This window comes from Alexandromys fortis, unplaced genomic scaffold, assembly GCF_014885135.2.
Source record: "Alexandromys fortis isolate MF-2015 unplaced genomic scaffold, M_Fortis_MF-2015_v1.1 scaffold_70, whole genome shotgun sequence".
Classification (NCBI taxonomy): Eukaryota; Metazoa; Chordata; class Mammalia; order Rodentia; family Cricetidae; genus Alexandromys; species Alexandromys fortis.
Window position 1 is genome coordinate 2484304 of NW_026067955.1, and position 14204 is coordinate 2498507.

The 14204-nt window shown below is 38.6% G+C and overlaps 1 protein-coding gene across 2 annotated transcripts in view; it reads right to left on the reverse strand.

Moving 5' to 3' along the window:
• The window catches only part of Arih1 (ariadne RBR E3 ubiquitin protein ligase 1), a 107903-nt gene that overhangs the window by 92990 nt on the left and 709 nt on the right, over positions 1-14204 (reverse strand). The gene's annotated exons all lie outside the window — the stretch shown is intronic.

Below are 14204 nucleotides of genomic sequence, written 5' to 3' on the forward strand. Positions count from 1 at the left end.
CAACCATCTGTAATGAGACTTGGTACCCTCTTCTAGCCTGCACTGTATATAATAAATAAATATTAAAAAAAAAAAACCCTGTCCCAAAATTTAAAAGTTAAGGGGGACAGACAAAAAAAAAATTAAAAGTTAAAAAAAAGGACAAAGTGTGGAGGCAAATGCCTATAATCCTATAATCCCAGTACTGGGGAGGTAAAGGAGATGATCAGCCAGGTCATCCACAGCCATATAATTTCCAGTCCTATGGGGGCTACGTGAGACCCTGACTCAAAACAAAATGGTTGTGTTTCTATTTTTTAAGTGGCAGTGTACTTTGCTTAGCATGCATGAAGTCCTAGGTTCAATCCTTAGTACCTAGAAATACTTTTAAAAATAACCTGTGAGATGGTTCACTGGGTCTGATGAACTGCATCTGATCTCTGGAACTCCCATTTAAAAAGCAGGATGTGGTGCTATGGATATATTATAATCCCAATACTCCTGTGGTCAGAGATTAAAGAATTGCCTAGAATAGCACACTGGCCAGCTGGTCTGGAGTATCCAAGAGAGACCCCACTTCAATAAGCTGAAAGGAGAAAAATTATTTCCAAATTGTTCTCTGATCTCCACATAATTGCCATGGCACTCACAAGCCTACACTTAGACACACACACACACACACACCAAAAGAAAAGAAAAAGAAAAAAAAATGGAGCAATACCTGAGAAGGGATCAGTAGAACACTGTCACTTATACCAATGAATCAAAGAGAAGGCCAGGCATGGGACACACTTAAAACCTGAGCATTTGGAAGGCAGAAGCAGGAGAATCACTGCAACTAGAGTTATATACATAGTGAAAGCCTGTCTCAACATTACAAAACAAACAAAAATAGAAATTTTAGAATTGGAAGCTAGTAATACCTTCCTCTGGAAAAGCAGTCAGTGATCTTAATCACTTGGCTATCTCTCCAGTTCCCTAAAATGCTGGGCTTTTTGTTGTTGTTGTTTTGTTTTGAAGTTCTTTTCATTTTAAGCACTTGAATTAAAGTTTTGCCGTTAGCAGGGTATGATTACTGGCCTATAATTCCAACAATGTTGAGGTGCTGAGGCATAAGGATCACTAATTCAAGGAAAGCTTAGGATAGATAGCAAGTCAAAGCTTATCTGAACTACATAAAGAGCAAGACCTCCCTCTCAAAAAATAATAAACAAACAAAATAAAACCATGGCTGAGATATACCTCAGGATGAAGTACTTGCTTAGTGAGTATAAGGCCCTGGGACCACATACACACAAAGGATTTTTTTTTTAATATTTACAATATTCTGTCTGTGTATATGTCTGTAGGCCAGAAAAGGGCACCAGACCTCATTACAGATGGTTGTGAGCCACCATGTGGTTGCCAGGAATTGAACTCAGGATCTTTGGAAGAGCAGGCAATGCCCTTAACCACTGAGCCATCTCTCCAGCCCCCAAACAAAAGATTTTCAAACAATGACTGTGCTGTTTTCTGGGTTCCACTGTGAGAATGGTATGAAGTTCTTTTTTCTCTGATTTTAAAACTATGTGGGTTTTTTTTTCCCCTTTTAACTGAGCATTGTGGCATACTCCTTTAATTCCAGCACTTAGAATGCAGAAGCAGGTAGACCTTTTTGAGTTTGAGGCCAGTATGATCTACACATAGTTTCAGGGCAGTCAACAGTACATAAAAAGACCCTATCCCAGGGGCTGGAGAGATGGCTCAGAGGTTAAGAGCATTGCCTGCTCTTCCAAAGGTCCTGAGTTCAATTCCCAGCAACCACATGGTGGCTCACAACCATCTGTAATAGGGTCTGGTGCCCTCTTCTGGCCTGCAGGCAAACACACAGACAGAATATTGTATATGTAATAAATAAATAAATGTTAAAAAAAAAATTTAAAAAAAAAAGACCCTATCCCAAAAAAATTCTCCCTAGTTCTCAAAACTTTAAAAAAATAAATAACAAGCCTAGTCAGTAGTTCATGTTTATTCATGAGATAACATCAGTTTTTTTGACTGTAGAAATCATGTCTCTTTATTAGTATTAAAAACTCTACCATCATCTGTTGTGGAATATTAGTTGAAGATGTGTTACATTTATTTATGCTGTGGAACATTTGTTTAATATTGTGCATTCTTTTATGTTGCATTTGTTTAACTCTGTGAAGCTGTGTTACTTTGCCTGTCTAAAACACCTGATTGGTTAATAAAAAGCTGAAGGGCCAATAGATAGGCAGGAGAGAAATAGGCGGGGCTACCAGGCAAAGAGACTAGGAGGAACGAGTAAGAAAAGCAGGAGAGGATGACAGGGGCCAGCCATCCAGTCACACAACCAGACACAGAATAAGAAGGAAAGAAAAAAATATACAGAAATAGAGAAAGGTAAAAGTCTAAAGGCAAAAGGTAGACAGGATATTTTAAGTTAGGAAAGCTGGCTAGAAATCTGCCAAACCAAGGCTGGGCAAAAAAAAAAAAAAAAAAAAAAAAAAAGAGTAAATCTTCATATATTCATTTCGAAGGTGGGTGGCTGGCCCTCAAAGTTTCAAAGAATAAAGAGTAAAAAGCAACAACAAACTACAATCATCCTTTACTTATGTTCTTCTGAGACTCTAGTCACTCAGTTTGAAACACTTCTATTTAACTATTTTGTCCTAATGTGGTATTAAGTTCATCTTAATTCATGCTTAATTTTAGATACTGTTCCAGAGGATGGGAAGCCTGTAAGAGTTAGCCAAGAAGAGGCTAGATATAATGGGCCAGGCAGTGCTTAAATGAATACAATTTGTGTATTATTTCTGGGGCAAAGCTAGCCGTGCAGGAGCCAGGTGGGACGAAAAGCAACCCACCGTTCCTCACTACAAATGGCTTCCAGACGTGGATAACTGAATACACAGAAAACCTGAGAAAGCTTGGGAAAGAATAAAGCATGTTTTCTTGGTAGCAGCAATTTCTCAGGTCTGCTCTGCTTGCTAGAGGCTGGCAGGCACTCTCATCTAAGAGAGGCTTCCTGACTCAGCTTTAGCGGCAAAACCCTGCAGCTCTTTTAAGAGTTCCTTCCACAAAACACTTAAATGGTGTTGAGGAAAAGCTGAATGCATGCTTTTTGGTTTTCAGCCATAGCAGGAAAAAAGCTGCGCCATTTTAAAATGCTGGCCTTCTGGGCCGTCCTGCCAGGGCAAACTCTCTTTCAGGCAGGCAGTCCGACTAAGTCTGGTCTGTGAGCAGAATGTTACAGCTTGCTTGCTGACAGGGACCTTGAACCGCCACAGAGTTGTGGTAATAAAAATGGCTCCAGCAAGTACCTCTGCCACGAGGCTGAAAAGCTAAGGAATGGGCTGGATTCAGCCTTCAAAGCCATGGCTTTAATCCTCTCCTTAGACTCATGTAGTTAGAAAAAGAGATATACAGTAAAGAGAGATTAAAAAAAATTTTAAAAAAAACTCTAAATGGTTTACAGTGTGTTTAAAAATATATGCAGGCTTGAAAAAAAAGTTAAAGTTCTTAAAGTAAAGAAAGAGAGTAGTTGGGTGTGGTGGTACACACCTTTAATTCCAACACTTCTGAGGCAGAGGTAGATTGACCTCTGAGACTTCAAGGGGCAGAGGTAGATTGACCTCTGTGACTTCAAGGTGTGGCAGGACACAAGAGACAGAGGGATCTCAGAGAGTTCAAGGACAGCCTAGTCCCCAGAGTTATTCCAGGACAAAGATATACAGAGAACCTGTCTCAAAAAATAAAAGTAAACGAATACGTAAGAGTTAGCCAAGAAGAGACTAGATATATAATGGGTCAGGCAGTGCTTAAAAGAGTACAATTTGTGTGTTATTATTTCTGGGACAAAGCTAGGCATGCGGGAGCCAGGTGAGACAAAAAGCAGGCTCAGCCTGCTGTTTCTCACTACAGAAGCCCTCTTCTGGCAAAGGCACATGGGTACACAGACATATACACAGGCAAAACACACAAACATAGTATTTTCTAAAATATCAGGATTTTATAATATTTTTAACAGTTTGGGGTACAGTTCAGTTACAGAATATGTTCTTTGAATGTCCCCATTGTCCCCACAAAGGAAAAGGATGTAAAATAAAACTAACTATAAAAGAAGCAGTTTAAAAGAAATTTTGTAGGTGCCCATCTCAAACCAAGAGTTCTTCTGAGCACTGCTACTACAACAATAATTAAAATTAATGAATGTGCCTTTCTTCTGGTCACTTCATTTCAATGTAAAGTCAGAACACAAACAAACACAACAACAAAATAAATAAATCAGTATGTTAGCTCCTTAAAACTTTCAAGAATTCCATCCCATTCCTAACCACCTCCAGAAACACGAGTTCATAACATTAAGTATACCTTCCAAATGCTGATGTATTTTTATTATATAGTATAAATCATCAGAAAGTCTTCCTAGGAAGCTATTTCACAAAGCAGATAAAACTCAAAATTCTAAGACACATAAAACTCAAATTTTATTACTATCAACATTTTAGCTATTTTCCTTGAAATGACTGATATATTCTGGTTAAAGAAACATCACTTGAGATGAGAGGTGGCAATGGTGGCACATGCCTTTAACCCCAGCACTCAGGAGGTGGAGGCAGGAGGATCTCTGTGAGTTTGAGGTCATACTGGACTACAAAGCAAGTTCTGGGACAGACAGAGCTGTTATACAGAGAAAGTGTCTCAAATAAAAAACAACCGGACAAACAAATGAAAGAGAAAGAAAGGAAGGAAGAAAAGGTAACAAATATTTACCAGTTAAGGACAAACATCGAAATATTTACCCAGTGTTTTTCTGTCAGACTAGGTAAGTGTGATGTATACTGTGCACACAAAGACTAAGGGGTTTCACTCTTACCATGAAAGCCCTCATCGTTAGTCAGCAAGAGAGACTTAGATATAGAGATGGCTAATAGCACACACACTCTATACACAGGCAACATCAGCACACACATGCTCACCCATACAAGGGAACATTGGGCACGCACATACACACACACACCCAAATGATGTGGGAGTGATTTCTTATTAATAAAGAAACTGCCTAGGCCCATTTACATTTGATAGGCCAACCCTTAGGTGGGTGGAGAAAACAAAACAAAATTGTGGAAAAAAGAAGCTGAGAGAGAGTCGCCATGGTTCTCCCGCTCCAGACAGACACAGGTTAAGATCCTCCCTGGTAAGCCAGCTCGTGGGCTACACAGAATATTAGAAATGGGTTAGAACAATATGTAAGAGCTAGCCAATAAGAAACTGGACCTAGCCGGACCAGGCAGTGTTTGAAAGAATACAGTTTCCGTGTAATTATTTCTGGGCATAAGCTAGCCATGCGGGCGGCCGGGTGCCGGGGACGCAGCCCTGCTGCTCCTATTTCAACAGATGGCGCCCAGACGTGATGGGCTAAATCCACTTAAAAACCTGAGAGAGCTTAATTTTAAACAGAGAAAAAACAGAGTTTAATGCAGAGTTTTGCTCTTTGTTGGTGGCGTGCTGTAGAGAGATTTCCTGATTCAGCAACAGCAGCAGAAAAAAAGCTGCGTCATTTTAAAGCGCGGCTTCCTGGGGCTGTGCTGCCAGCGTGAACTCTGGCTTTAAAGCATTTCAAGGCTTTTATGGGACTGGATGTTTGTGTTCCCGCTTGGGATCGGAGGAGAGTGCTCTGAGACCGTGCAGATGGCTCAGCGCTCCCCGCCTGCACCTGGGCAGAAGGCAGAATCAGGCTTAGGCAGGCGGAAGAGCATGGCGGATTCCTGCCGCTATACAGAGACGCATTTTCAGACTGCGCAGTGCTCTGCATGTCAGATTTGGCTGTAACTTGGATGAAAAGAGTTTCTGTGCTGCACACTCAGTCTCAGAGTTAAACTGCTGAGTGCGGCTCCAATGTGGACTTGCTGTGTGCCTGAAACTGTGAATGGTTCAGGGGCACCAAATGACTCTGAGGCAGGAGCGGCTGCTCCATGCTGAACTGTGCTGATCTCAGGCAGGAACTACCGTAATTACCTTAAAACCGTGCAGTTAAGGTTTAGACTGGGCAGGACACAGGCAGTACCGTATTACCTGTAAATGGTGCAACTTAAGTTTTTAAGAAATGCTTAACATTTTAAGAAATGCTCCTGTATAGTAAAGAAATTACAGATTCACAATAAAACAGATTCAGACACTGTTGGATAAATGTACGTAGGCTTGGGAAAGAGAAGAAAAAGAATATAAAGAATAAAGTTAATGTCTTAAAAAGAAAAAGGGTAAAGTCTTTAAAGAGACAGAGTACAGAAGTACAGAGAGTTATAGATTAAAAGAAATAAAGAAATATAAGCCACGTAAAAATGGAAAATTCACAGAGAGTCTGGATTATGTACATTGTGTTTTCTTTAAAATTTTTGACTGTGAAGGAGCTAAGTACAGAGAGACATTTCATTACATGGGCTGCCAATCTAAACCAAAATGGATATAAGGGTATTATGATTTCAGAATTTGGGTCTAAGGATATGATGCTTTGGAGAGGGTCTTCTTTTGTTTTTGCAGAGGATGAGACCCTGTGGATTGCATCTATTCCGATTTGGTATGATAGACCACGCCCTCCTGAAAGGTTGCTGTGAATACCCTCAAAAAATTGCTTCGCTCAATTGCCAACTGAGATGAAACTAGCATACAGGTTATATCATGAACAACCTAATTAACGACGCCCCTATTCAGCAGGAAGCAGTTTGTAGAGAAAAAACTACGCCCATGTTCCCAAATATTGTTTATAAATGTTCTTTTACATTTAAAGGGGGATATGATATAGATATGAATAATTTGCATTGGTATGGATTTTATGGTCAATTTTGTTATATGTATATGTATTTTTGATCTTGATTAAGGTATTGTGATTGTGTAGTTCATTTAAAAATGTAATGTATAATTAGGAAATATAGGTTGTTAATGGATAATCATCGCTAATACTTAAGCTTGTAGTCATGTTAGTTAGATTTTCTAGATATATAGAGAGATATTTTAGTTAGATAGGCATTCTTCATATCTTTCAAAGGCTGCAGAATATGGCATTTAAGATATTTTAATAACTTAGGGTTTTTCATGACAATGAGACACATTTGCTCCTGGCAGCACCAATCTATTTCAAGAGGAAGATGGGCATCGAAGAGAATCCTTATGGAGTTTGATAGCCATTTGGGCAAGAAACTGCTCTTGCCTGGACTGTTGCATAAACTGGACACAGAGAACCCGCAGAGAGAGGACTGCTGAACTTGCCTAAAGGTGAGATGACCTTTTGGGGTTCCTGCTTCATGAAAGAGTCTGTGAGACATTCTGCAGGACACAGCAAAAAGTGACTGAACTGTCTTTGGAATTTCTTGCTTGATGAGAATGTCTGCTGGATACTATGGGCCTGTAGGCCGAAGATGGATGCCCCAACGGTACAGAGGAACTTTGGGTGACTGTCCAGGCAGCGAGATGTCTCTGTCATTTCTAGAGTTTTCTTATTTCTTGTTTGATAGGTAATATTATATCCTTCTGGAGTCTTTGATGGAGTTGAAGAATGGTTAGTTATAGTTTTCCTTAGTTATGATAAGAGATAAAATAGATATAAATATTGTAACTGTAATTCTTGCTTGATAACTGTTTTGTTATATGTAATTTTACTATGTTAAAGTTAAAGCCTTTCTTTTTTGTTTAAACAGAAAAAGGGGAAATGATGTGGGAGTGATTTCTTATTAATAAAGAAACTGCCTAGGCCCATTTACATTTGATAGGCCAACCCTTAGGTGGGTGGAGAAAACAAAACAAAATTGTGGAAAAAAGAAGCTGAGAGAGAGTCGCCATGGTTCTCCCGCTCCAGACAGACACAGGTTAAGATCCTCCCTGGTAAGCCAGCTCGTGGGCTACACAGAATATTAGAAATGGGTTAGAACAATATGTAAGAGCTAGCCAATAAGAAACTGGACCTAGCCGGACCAGGCAGTGTTTGAAAGAATACAGTTTCCGTGTAATTATTTCTGGGCATAAGCTAGCCATGCGGGCGGCCGGGTGCCGGGGACGCAGCCCTGCCGCCGCTCTTATTTCAACACCCAAAACCATGCATTGAAACATCTGTATAAAGTGCTAAGCAAACAAGGAAGCATTGGAAAGGTAGATAAAGAGGCTCCAGAAAAATATGAGGTAATAGTCAAGCAGTTTAAGAGAAGGTCTGTTATAAGAAAAGGTAACAACAAAACAAACCCAGAAAATTTTCAGGGTATGTTATAATTATAAGCAATGCAGTCAGAATAGGGGGAGATAAGGCACTAGAACAGTTGAGACAAAAAAACACTGAGGTGACATTAAGATGGAAACTATGAATGCTGGAATGAGTCTGGACTATACTTTTAACAACAAAATCTCTTTTTGGAAAGAGAATAACGACTTCATGTGTTTGATAGCAGTATATGACAGATTAACTGCATGTCTAGAGTCAGAAGACAAAATAAAATTAGAGGCCCTCGATTAGGATTAGTTATTAAGAAGAGAAAAAAAAAAAAGGTAACCTGACCTGAGCTAACTGGATGTGGAAGATGCAGCAAATGAACAAAGGATAGCTCTTGAATGCCCAAATAGTTAATGGGTTGTACAAACCAATCAAAGAAGAGCTGCTGAAAAAAAGAATCTATCCAAAATGTCACAGTTTCTAAGAGAAACACCCACTGGGGTGACTTTTAGCTGTAAATTCTAAGAATCAAGAAACAGTTGCCTCTATACCTAGCCTTTTTTTTTTTTTTTTTTTTTTTTTTTTCCCGAGACAGGGTTTCTCTGTAGCTTTGGTGCCTGTCCTGGAACTAGCTCTTGGAGACCAGGCAGGCCTCGAACTCCCAGAGATCCGCCTGCCTATGCCTCCCGAGTGCTGGGATTAAAGACGTGCGCCACCACCACCTGGCTATACCTAGCCTTTTTAAAAATCAGAACATTATGGTTAAATATGTCAAGTTACTTAGAATTAACATACTAAGTTTTTTTTAAAAAAAAAATAAAAATTGTAAGAGATAATATGTCAAGTAATTACAATCAGTAATATCTGAATTGGAAGAATGATTTATTTTTAAATTAAGCATGAGGAAACGTATCAGAAATTATAGCTACATTTAGCATTATCTAAATAAATGTCTCAATATTAAGGAAATGTTACCTAGTATTTCACTATTTTGTGTACTTTTTGTGAAAGCATATTATGTATCAAGTCACTTCTGACACTTCCTTTAAAGGGGATATAACCAAATGAGGAAAGAAAAATTGCTACTGAACAATGTGTACATTTAAAAACATTATATGGGGAAACTCCCAGAACTATATATGGCACTCTTTATTTAACCCTAAATTTTAGCCTGAAAACCACACTTACCATTAAAAATTTTAAAGTAAAGCTCTGAAAGCTTTGTTGATTTGCCAAAACAGCTCAGTAACAACGTGTAAGCTGCATTCTTAAAGTCCATACTATCCAGCAATTTGACTGGTCATCTATTATAAACCCTAACACATGAAATGGCATTATTCAAAATAAAGCTGTATGGTCACTTATCCCTGAATTAAAACTGAGGAAAAGAACAAAATTTTTGGAAGAAATTTAAATCATATGATTGCCGAAGTTTACCTGACAGCTCAAAAGGAAGGGTTTTTAGCTGAGCAGAGGCAAGTAGATCTATGAGTTCAAGGCTAGCCTGGTCTACTACATAGTTAAGAGTACCAGAACAGCCAGGGCTAGAGACAATCTGTCTCAAAAGAAACAAGAAAGAAAAAATAAGTTTTAAAAAAAAAGTAAAGGAAAAGATAAACACTTTTAGGCTTTGAACTAAAAACAATAAAGACTGCTATTATTATCACCATAGGTTCCAAAAGATCCAGCCATGCTAAATTACAAGTATGATCATTTTCTCATCCAAAAAGTAGTAATCATCAAATGCCAGTCTAAACATAGCCTTATTCTACTCATTACATCACCTAATAAAAATAATTTAGGCTGGAGAGATGGCTTAGTAGTTAAGAACACTGCCTCCTCTTCCTGGGAACCTGAGTTCAATTCCCAGCAACCACATGGTGGCTCACAACCATCTTTAGTGGGATCTGATGTCCTCTTTTGGCATAAAGCTGTATATACAATAGAGCACTCATATACATAAAATAAATAAATAAATCTTTAAAAAATAAGTTATCTATAAAATTATTAATGTAGTTACAAAGTATCAAGGTGTATGGGTTTAACAAAGTTAAACACCTGTTGATACTATGCCTTTAAAAGAAAAAAAAGTGCTGGAGAGATGGTTTAGCAATTAAGAGGGCTTGTTGCTCTTACACTGCAAGAATTCACTTCCACCAGGCACAGTGGCACTCATCTTTAATCCAGCACTCAGGAGACAGAGCAGGCAGACCTCTGGTACATTCTACAAAGTGAGTTCCAGGACAGTCAAAGTTGGTCACACAGAGAAACTCCCATCTTAAAGGGGGGAAAAAAAAGTCCATTCCCATCACCTATCTACTCAAGGCAACTCACACCACGTGTCACTACAGCTCCAGGGCATCCAGTGCTCTCTTCTGGCCTCTGCAGGCATTCATGTACCCACACAACATACAGATTTTAAAATAAAAAGTCTAAAAGAAAACCACAAACAAATTAAAAAAATACAAGTAACAAAAAATAAATAAGCAGAGTTCACCCTGCTATAGTAGCACTTGGTGTGTATGGCACATCTGTAGTACTGGCACCCAGAAAGCTGCAGCAAGACCATCTCTTGAATCCAGGAGCAAAATACAGAAATTCCATCTCAAAACAAAACATGACAAAATGAAATGAATTAAAAAGCATGAAAGGAGAAAAAATAAAATATATGATTACTATTTCATAAATAGAATGATAGTACAATGCACAATGGCATAAGCCTAGAGTTCCAGGATGGCCTCAGCTGCACAATGAGACTCCTGTCTCAAAATAGCTGTGTGTGTGTGTGTGTGTCTGTGTGTACTTTTTTAAGGACTGGGGCATAGATTAGGAACAGAATACTTGCCTAGCATATATACCAGGCCCAGACTGAAGGGAATTCTAAGTTTAAGAGAAACCAGAGCTATCTATAACAAGACCCTTTTTGTTCTGTTTTGTTTCTGAGACAGGGTTTTACTATGTTATTCTGGATGTCCTGGAACTCACTATGTAGATCAGACTGGCCTCAAACACACAGAAATCAATCTGACTCTGCCTCCTGAAGTGTTTGGATCAAAGGTGTACACCACTACACCTCACTCCCCAAACCAATGTTTTAAATGACCATTTGGTAACAATTAGGCAACGACTGTAACTTGGAAAATACTATTAACACCATCCCAAAGCTTTAATTCTGCAAATGGACTTACACCAAGAAATAAGAAAATTCTATGACTAACCTCTGAAGATATGTAATGCTTATAAGTCAAACACCATAAAACATCAGCTATAGGTTCATTATAAACATTAATATGTAGGGCTGAAGAGATGGCTCAGAGATTAAGAGCACTGACTGCTCTTCCAGAGGTCCTGAGTTCAATTCCCAGCAGTCACATGATGGTTCATGATCATTTATAATGAGATCTGGCACCCTCTTCTGGCATGCAGGCATACATGGAAGGAATGTTGTATACATAATAAATAAATCTTGAAAAATCGTTACTTATTACAAAAAGTTCTTTAGACTCTGGCTTTGAAACCTATTTTTTCTCCCCACACAAAACAGATCACACAAAATATGACGCGCGCGCACACATCTATACATACACACATATACATACACAGAAGTTATATATAGTTATGCAGTATCTAGAAAAGTAGCTACAGTTCATATTTGGTTTCTCACTCTGGTGGCTTATTTTTTTTTTAAGTTTCTTTTTACTCAAGAGGTTTTTCTTATGATGTGCACACCATCAGTCCTACAGTTATTTGAGTTTAACTCTAAATAACCCAAAACATAATTAAGCCTAGTTATTCACTGATTGATTGATTGATTGATTGACTGGTTTTTCGAGGCAGGGTTTCTCTATAGTTTTTTTGTAGCCTGCTCTGGAACAGTAGACCAGGCTGGTCTTGAACTCACAAAGATCCGCCCATCTCAGCTTCCTGAGTACTGGGATTAAAGACGTGTGCCACCCAGCCCTAAACCTAGCATTCAAGGAAAGATGGTCTGAGATATATCCTGACCTTTGCCTTGACTGGTACTTCTAAATATAAATGTTCATTAACTCCATTTAAGAACATCCTAGTTTACAAAAGCTGGAATAATGAAGCAAGGAAATATGGAAAAGGACCCGCCCCCAAGTAAGAGTCCCTCCTTTTTGTAGGCCTTGATAGTTCAGAAGCATTTATTCTCTTATCTAAACTAAGAATGATGTCACACATTTCAACTATATTTCTGTTCCAGAAATGACATATTTCTGACCTAGGTAACTTAAGACAAATCTAAGAACTGACAAAATTGTATGAGATTTAACTATAGTAAGATATACATTTATAAGTCAAAAGTTATTTGATAAACACCCTTGAGTTATTTCAAATATTATTATAATACCAGTTACCTAGGTAGTAAATTTGAAAACATCAGATTTTATATAATTACATGAAAATAAAAAGAATTCAAGATTTAACCACAAATTCCTTATTAAAACAATTTTTCTGTTTCTTAAAAAGAAAAAAAATAAATCTCAATTGTCTAAGAATTAAACTAGACCAGTGAAACTTATCTGACTTGTATAATCCTGCCATTTAGGCCGGAAGTGGTGGTGCACCCCTTTAATCCCAGCACTTAGGAGGCAGAGGCAGGCGGATCTCTGTGAATTCAAGGCCAGCCTGGTCTACAACAGCTAGTCCACAGGATAGGCTCTAATGCTACAGAGAAACCCTGTCTCGAAAAGCAAAATAATAATAATAATAATAATAATAATAATAATAATAATAATAAAGCTTATTTAAAAAATCCTTCCATTTATTCCCGAGACTACATTATCTATATTGAAATGTGATACTACCACTAATAACAGCACTAGATGAGATTTTTCCATTATTAAAAACACATTCTTTAATGCCTACATGGTTTAATCTGCAAAACGGTGCCTACTGGATGAAACCATAAACATATTAATAATGGAAAGTCAGCAAGTGGCAGTGACACTGTTAAATCTGCCCGTACTCAAGTTTAAAAAAAAGTAATGTGCTTTAAAACAAGAGTAATTTTTTACTATGTAATTTCCTCCCATGTAACTACTGTTTTCTAAAAGTTGAACTAAATCAAGATTTCATTTTCATTCTTTTATTTTTGCAAAACTGAGGCCTGAATCTAAAGCCTCGAACACGCTAGTCCTGTGCTCTACTTGGGCTGTATCCTCGGTTCTCTTTTTTGAGACAAAGTCTCACCAAGTTGCCCAGGACAGCCTGCAGATCAAGCAGGACCTAAACTTGCCATTCGCCTGCCTCAGCCCTCCAATCCCAAGTAGCTGGAATTTCAGACTTTTACACATGATCGGTGTCCTTTTCGTTTTTTCAGTCATGCCCCATTCGTGACATTTTCCCCAAGCAAATCGAGATTTATTTACTAAAGCTCAAAAATACAAAACATATATAATGTATATGTTATGTGAGATGTAGTTACTAGCTAAAAGAAAGCCTAACTTTCTGCGCACGAAATAGAAATCTCTAAAAGAGTTCAGATGCCTAAAGCTTTTCTAATTCACAAAAGAGTTGTCAATTAGACAACACTGAGTTTTATTGTTGCTGAAGCTGCAAGGGTGGATAGGCAATCTACAATAACTATTCCACCAGCTTCCATCACGTAGCAGGTCCCAAACAGAAAAGACAAAAAAAAAAAAAAGAGGAAAAAAGAAGGAAGGAAAGAGTAGGCACAAGCCTCACCATCAGAAAATAAAGCCCATCATCACCTCTTCCGAGAAATAGTTCCCTTCCCCCACCTCTAAGTAGCCACTTAAGACTGCCAAGGAGATCCATTTCTTTATTAGCCGGTGCCCACTTGGGGCAATCGCACACCAAAGCTGCTCTGAAGGGCCTGCCCTAATCCCGTGTGAAACTGCTCAAGAGACTCAAGGGCTAGGATAAACCTGGTGAAAAGGGCCGGATTCTTTCTGACACCTCTTCCACACTCACCCCCTCACCCCCTCCTCCAGCCTGCCCCAGTGGCCCATCCTCCGGCACGAGGAAGGACACCGGGGCC